At 46.1% G+C, this 7652-nt stretch overlaps 1 long non-coding RNA gene across 1 annotated transcript; it reads left to right on the top strand.

The window, feature by feature from the left end:
* The first annotated feature begins 5442 nt into the window (after positions 1-5442).
* LOC124985316 (uncharacterized) lies at positions 5443-7247 on the top strand. Its single transcript, XR_007108841.1, has 3 exons — positions 5443-5935; positions 6021-6245; positions 6614-7247. It is a non-coding gene; the product is annotated as an uncharacterized LOC124985316 (long non-coding RNA).
* The last annotated feature ends 405 nt before the right edge of the window (positions 7248-7652 follow it).

Raw genomic sequence — 7652 nt, 5'->3', positions numbered from 1 at the left:
TTTTTTTTTTTTGCAGTGCTGGGAATTGAACCCAGGGCCTTGTGCTTGCAAGGCAAGCACTCTACCAACTGAGCTATCTCCCCAGCCCTATTTGCCCATTTTTAAATTGGCTTATTGGACTTATTAAATTTTAACTGCTATTTATGTATTTGGAACACCAGAACGTCATCAAATATATGAGTTACAAATTCTCCTGTTCAGCGGGAATCTCGGGAGACAGGATAAAAAAGGCTTGTCTCACTGGGCGCGGTGTCACACCCCTGTAATCCCAACTGAGGCAGGAGGATCAAAGCCAGCCTCAGCAACTTAGCAAGGCCCTAAGCAACTTAACAAGACCCTATCTTAAAATAAAATATCAAAAAAGGACTGGGGATGGGCTGGGGATATAGCTTAGTTGGTAGAGTGTTTGCCTTGTAGACACAAGGCCCTGGGTTCAATCCCTAGCACCACAAAACCAAACAAACAAACAAAAAAGATTGGGGATGCAGCTCAGTGGTTAAACCCCCCAGGTTCAATCCCTGGTACAAAAAAAAAAAAAAAAAATGGAGAAGAAGGCTTGTCTCAGGTGGGGTTCTCTGTGGGGTAGTTGGGTCCGGGCCAGCCATTTTACTAGGGGACCCCCCCCAATGTCAGTATCTGTAGATGTTTTATCTTTTGATTGTCATTGTTCCCAGAAGCATCCTTGATTTTCTGCCAGGGGCATGTATGTCTGAGTGCCAGGGATCTAAGAGCCAAACCAGAGCTGAATAGGGGAGCAGGGACCCTCTCCACTCAGAATGTGGGCTTTCTAATGCAGACTTTTGGTGACTCTGTTTTCAGTATGACTTTCTCAGGTCACACCTGGGATTTGTCTCTGAGGACATCGGTGTCTCAGAGACCTTCTGGACTGTGCCAATTGTTCAACCCTTTGGGCACAGAGGAGGTCCTCATCTGCATAGGATGGTGGAGGAGATGTGGGGGATTCCACATGCTCCTTTCAGTGATATTGAACCAGTTCTTTTTTTTTTTTTTTTTTCCAGCTTTACCTCTAATGTCCCTGACAACAGAAGTACATGAAGCCTCCAAATCCTGAGTCTTCAGAATCCTGGATACAAAGTGGTCCTTTTCCTATTAACTGCTTCTTCACATTTTCCAAGTCACTTATCACTGTCTCTCTGCTTTTCAGTTTCCAAAATTGTATTGACATCCTCATCCACTGCCATACCCTTTCCTGGCTTCTTAGTCCTTAAGGGTTGTTGCCTTTTAAAAGATCCTCACTGGGAAATGAGATTGATCAAATTATGTTATGTGCATGTATGAATATGGCATAATAAATTCCACCATTTCATATAATTTTAATGCACCAATAAAAATAAATTAAAGCTGGGCACAGTGGCTCAGAAGACTGAGGCAGGAGGATTATGAGTTCAAAGCCAGCCTCAGCAACTAAGGGAGGCCCCAAACAACTCAGTGAGACCCTGTTTCTAAATAAAATATACAAAAAGACTGGGGATGTGGCTCAGTGGTTGAGCACCCCTGAGTTCAATCCCTGGTACTATTACTACTAATAATAATAAAATAAATAAGTAAGTAAATTCAAAAAAGAAAAAACCTCAAGATTTTTTTTAAAAAGTCTGAGAGGAGTTTACTAAAGTAAAAAAAAAAAAAAAATTGCAGAGAGGTTTAAGGGAGAGAAGAGATATACACGCATGTTCAATCCACTTTGTTTCGCTTAAACAACATAATCCATGTTTTTAAATAGTGGAGCAGGCAGGAGTGAGTTGCACTAACAAAAAAGACTTATTCAGAGAAAATTAGGTGCTTAAAATAACAGAGAAAGGGACTCTAGGAATGACCTTTACAACACTGCAGAATAGACCTCTTGGGGAGTTTGCAGCCTGCAACATGACGCAGTCAGGAGACTGGGGAACAGACAGCTCTGCCCCAACACAGCCCAAACTCAGGGATCAGGACCAAAGTCGCACACAGCCTGCTGCATCTACATCAGCACGTGGCTGCCTGCAGCAACACTACTTCTCTCCACTTGACTCAGTTCTGAATTCAGGTCCTACGTGAGAACATCTCATTGGCATAACTCAAAACACATCTCTACAAGGGATCATGGGAAGATATCATTGAGCTTCCCAACCCAGGCACTGTGAGAAAGAAAGGAGGAACCAGAAGGCAGGTAGAGCGGTATTGAGTACACTGATCTCTGTGTCCACTGGGAAAGGTAGGGATGTAGCTCAGCGGCAGAGTGAGCGCCTGGCCAGCAAGCATAAGCCTCTGGGTTCAACCCCCAGCACTGCAGTGAAAAAAAAGGCTAGGAATTTTTTTTTTTTATAACCTGGACCATGGGATTCACTCCACCATCTTTCTCACCTCATCTACTTTCCTTCCTCCTAGCCTCTGGGATTATTAATTTTTTTGGTGGGGAGTGAACCCAGGAACCCTACCACTGAACCACATCCCCAATTCTCCCCTTTTTTTTGTATTTTTTTAATTTAGAGACAGGGTCTGGCTGAGTTGCTTAGGGCCTCACTAAGTTGCTGAAGCTGGCCTCCAACTTGCAATCCTCCTTCCTCAGCCTCCTGAGTCGCTGCACAGGTGTGCACCAGCATGCCTGGTTCCAGGATTAATTTTTAAAAGGATCCCCTCCTTGCCTCACCTGAGAGATCAGTAAACATTTTGTATAAATGGTCACAGGGTAATTGTTTTATGCTTTCCAAGTCACAGGATCTCTGTCACAGCTATTCATTGTGTCACTACAGAGCAAAAGCAGCCATAGACAAATATGCAAACAAATGAGGTGGATCCAGTAATACTTCATTTACAAAAATGAGTGGCCGTGGCCGAATTTGGCCTGTGGCTGCTATTTGCAAACCTCCGTCTTTGCTTTTATTGCCCTAACTCAGCAAGTACTTAATGAGCATCTACTGTGTGCCAGGCCGTGCTGATCACTGCTACGCACCAACTTTACTGCCTAACTCACACTGGTGCTGGCGGCCCAGCCAGGGAATCTGCCTGGATCTCCACTGGCTGGATTCCTCAACTTGCCCACCATCCACTCGTGAAAGAAATAGGAGATCAGATTAAAAAGGAAATGTGAATTTTATGTAGTTTGATCAAACTGGAGAGAAGCAGCTATTAGATTATTTCTCCTATGTTCTTTGAAGTAGTTGTAATTTGTAGAATAACAAAACCAGGTGATTACATGTGTAGATTTTGCGAGGCTGTATTAGCCAGAGAATATGTTTCAGCCTTCTTGGCACCTGTTCTTAGCTTGAGGAACTTGGGGAGCTCCGTTTCAACACCACTCCTATTCAATACTCAGTTTGGGAGTTGGAGATGTAGCTCAGCGGTAGAGTGCTTGCCTAGCATGTGCGAGGCCCACCCCATCCATTGGCTGGGTCTCCCTTGACTGTCTTCTTCCCAGTGGTTCGTTGACTGCCCTTGCTGAGCTCCCAAACACTGCTGCCCCCTGGGCCAACCTGCACGAGCGTCTTCACTTCTGATCTGCTTCTCTGCAGCGTGCACACTGCTCACCGGTGAGGTCTCTGTTCTCTTTGCCTCATGCTCCAGGGTCTGGTGCAGAACCAGCATGTGGTCAGTGTTTGTTGAACTGACTTCAAGCACCCTTTGTGGGACTGAGGGTGTAACTCAGTGATCCAGTGCTTGCCCAGCATGTGCCAGGCCTTGGGTTCAATGCACAGCACCGCAAAAACAAAACAGAAAAACCTCTATGGAGGCTGAGAAAGAAAAACTAGGCTCCATCCTGAGCAGTGTGGTCCGGGGAAGGCAAGAGGCTCTTCAGCCTTCCTATTCAGATGTGAATTTTTGTTTATCAACTGGCTTATGGTATAATTCATATGCACTAAAATGTACTCCCTTCAAGTATACACGCGGATGTGTTTTGACAAAAGTTCACACCCTTGGGACACTACCACAATCAAGATATGGAACATTTTCATCGTACCCGAAAATTGTTTGTACTCCCCTGTAGTCAGCAGCCCTAACCCCAATCCCAAGCTCTAGCCTCAGGCAGTCAATAATCTGCTTTCTATCACTTTTTTTTGGGGGGGGGTTACTGGGGATTGAACCCAGGGGTGCTCAACCGCTGAGCCTCATCCCCAGCCCCCTTTTTTAAAAATTTTATTTAGAGACAGGGTCTCCCTGAGTTTCTTAGAGCCTCACTAAGTTGCTGAAGCTGGCTTTGAACTTGAGATCCTCTTGCCTCAGCCTCCCAAGCCACTGGGATTACAGGCATGCACCACCAGGCCCAGCTTTTCTATCATTTTTAAGTGATTTTATTTGCCCTAAAACTTTATAGCAATGGAATCATGGCTTCTTCACTCACATATGTGTGGCTTCTATCAGTAGTGTGTTCTTTTTTATGACTGAGTAGTATTTCACTTATGGATATACCAAAGTCTGCTTATCGTATGAGAATATAGAGGAAAGACACACTGTCCTCTCCCTTAGGGCCTATCATGGGAGACTAAGGGGGCCTCTAGTGATCTCAAATGTACAGGTTAGATATTATCTCTAAATGAGGTTATCTAGATAGTTGGGGACTGAGAAGCTGCTGAGTGATGATGACCCCATAACCACAAGACCCTTTAGAGCCATGCCTGATATATTGGCAGCATGGGAAATGCAAAATATACTGTATACGGGTAACCCTGTCTTGGAATTTTTAAAATTTATCAATATAACTAGAGATTTAAAAACTCGAAGGGACCTGCTGTCCCAACCAGGGGTGCCCTATTTGTAGTCATCCGTCCCAGTATTTTGCCACCTTAGTTTCCCCAAACTCATTCTTATAACTCACCCGCACTCGCCTGCTGCCCCGTTCCCTCTGGTGCTGTCTTTCCCAGGGTCTGAGGGAGGCTGGTCTTCACCCTCTGCAATGCAACCACCCACACTAGATCTGTATCACCATGAGGATAATGGTCCTTTACATCCGGATAACACTTTTCCACTTTACAAAGCACTTTCACAACCATTATCTCAGCTGAGCCACAGCCCTGTGATGGGAGCAGGGTGCTCGTTATTCTTATCTACAATTTGCAGATGAGAAACTGAGGCTCCAAGGAGCTAACTGACTTCTTCTGGATCATGCAGCCAGCAGTTGGGGGAGCTAGGTCCAGAGCTCTGGTTGGTCCTGTGGATTCTGTCCTACAACTGCTGGTCTCTGGCATTCCTAAAGAGGACCAGGTATCCCTCGGGCACCCACCCTTTATCATCACATCTGCTGGACTCTGATGAGTTGACTGTTGAGACTGTTGAGAAGGTGGTAATAATAGATAACATTTGTCAGCATCAAGGTTGGGTCTGCTAGATACCTCTTAGAGATCTTTAATACCTCAACAGCCCCCGCACGGTAAGAATTATCATGCCTATTTCACAGATGAAGAAACCGCCTCAGAGAAGCTAGCTTGTCCAAGGTGACCTCTAGAAGTTTCTCCAGTCTTTCATGGTTGCTGGGAACAGTTCACCGTGCACAGGTTTTGACATGCCCTGGTTCAAATGCTGGTTCTACCACTAGCTTGCTGTGTGATCACGAACTCTGAGACTGTTGTCTGAAAAATAGGAGGATCAATCCTTTATTTACAGAGTGCTTTTCTGAGGATTAAATGTCAGGCCCGGGCAAGGTTTGGCTGATGGGGATGGTGATCAGGCACCATGCAGGATCCAAGAAGGTGCCAGAATCCATCAGGGCTGGAGAGGAACAGGCAGGATGACCATGTGTCTGTCTGTCCAGCTGGGTCATGAGAGGTCCATGCTTTGGTCTCAGTATTGACCCCTTTGGAGGCCTTATCAGATGATGTTTCTTGCCTGTCTTTGTAGACTTCAGAAAATGAAGGAAACTTGCTTCAAGTTACTTAGGCATAATAAAGACCTCTGCTGAAACCAGTTTATTATCTGCCTGCTTACTGCAATTCAACACCTGTTGGTAATGTCTTTCTTCCTCTCCATCTTGATATTTAGCAGAAGATTCTCCATGGGTACAACTCACCCTCTATTTCCCCTGGCTGCAGGGTGAAAGGAGCATCAGGGTGGACAGTACTCTTAAGGTCACATCGCATCTGGTGGAATGTGCTGAATTTGAGAGTTTGAGCTCCAACCAGAGAGAGCACTTTTGAAATGGAAATGCAGTCATCCAAACAGCCAGTGGTGAGCCACGCCCTGCACCGTCACAGCCCAAAGGCAGGGTACACTGTGTACAGAGCCTGTGAGCCAAAGGCAGTGCTGGCCAAGTTGAGGTAAGAGGTGCTCTGCCTTGGGATCTCTGTCCTCTCTTAGGTGGAGCCCAGGATTTCCAGTGGGAATCCTTTTGTGGTGACTGGGTGGGCACAGTTCGGGTCAGGGAGGAAGACTGAGTGTGTTATTTGGGATCTGATTCTCCATGCAGGCTCCAGACCAGCTACCCGGCTTCCCTCTATCTATCGACTAATTTATTTATTTATTTACTTAAAAATCTTTTTAGTTGTTGATGGACCTTTATTTTATTTATTTATTTATTTACATATGGTGCTGAGAATCGAACCCAGTGCCTCTCACATGCTAGGCAAGTGCTCTACCACTGAACCACAACCCCTCCAAACTAACTGATTCCAAAGTGTTTACTCAGCTCTGAGTGCGGACCTGGCTCCCAGTGAAGGAATGAACCAAAGCAGACCTCGCAGAGCTCCCGTCTAGCCACCGGGTCCACCTGCCTTGGGACAACTCCTTGCGCCACGTCTGCTGGCTGGATTTGGATGGGGTTATTCATCCCTCCTCGCTGAACTGGACTCAGAAGTGCTGGGGTAGAGATGACTGGCTGTCATGTTGGGTCGTGTCACCAGCCTCTCTTCCAGGGCTTCCTGGTCCTCTTCGAACTTTGAATAAGGGCCTGCACAGTCTGGTGATATACGGATATAAAGGTGAACACACAGAGTGCTATAAACTGAATTGTGTCCCCTCAAAATTCCTATGGTGAGATCCTCCCCACCCCCTACCCGGTGGTTGCCTTGGAGATGGGATCCACAGGGAAATAACTGCAGTTAAATGCATTCACAGGGCGAAACCTCATCCTGGGGTAGGGCTGCTGCCCTAATAAGGACATGGGGATGTTAGAATTCTCCCCTCCATGTGAGGCACAGCCAGACGGTAGCCATCTGCAACCAGGAAGAGGGCCCTTGCCGGCAGCCCAGTCAGCCAGCACCTAGACCTTGGCCTTCTAGCCTCCAGAACTGTGAGAAAATAAACTTCTGTTGTCAAAGCCACTCAATCTGTGAGTTTTCTTTTCTTTTCTTTCTTTCTTTTTTGAGATAGGTTTCCCTTATGTTACCCAGGCTGAACTTGAAATTGCAATCCTCCTGCCTCAGCCCCCCAAGGAGCTGGGATTACAGGCCTGCACCACTGTGCCTGGCTCAGTCTGCTGTATCTCTGGACTTTGTTCCCCTGGTTTGTTGCCATCGGTTTGAACTGGCCCAGGTCTTTGAGGTTTAAGCTTACCTCCCTCGGCCCTAAGGCCCTTCTAGCTCAGCCAGTGTTGTCATGGGCCTCTATTCAGCCATCATGAAGTCATGATTTGTGACATCAAATACCTCTTTGACAGCCATTTGACGTCACATTCAGTAGATACTTTTTGGTCCCTATCCGACTTTTTTTCTTTTTTTTCAATGCTA

Source organism: Sciurus carolinensis, chromosome 5 (assembly GCF_902686445.1).
Source record: "Sciurus carolinensis chromosome 5, mSciCar1.2, whole genome shotgun sequence".
Taxonomy (NCBI): Eukaryota; Metazoa; Chordata; class Mammalia; order Rodentia; family Sciuridae; genus Sciurus; species Sciurus carolinensis.
The sequence above is the reverse complement of the archived record's forward strand: the minus strand, read 5'-3'. Positions and strand labels throughout refer to the sequence as shown.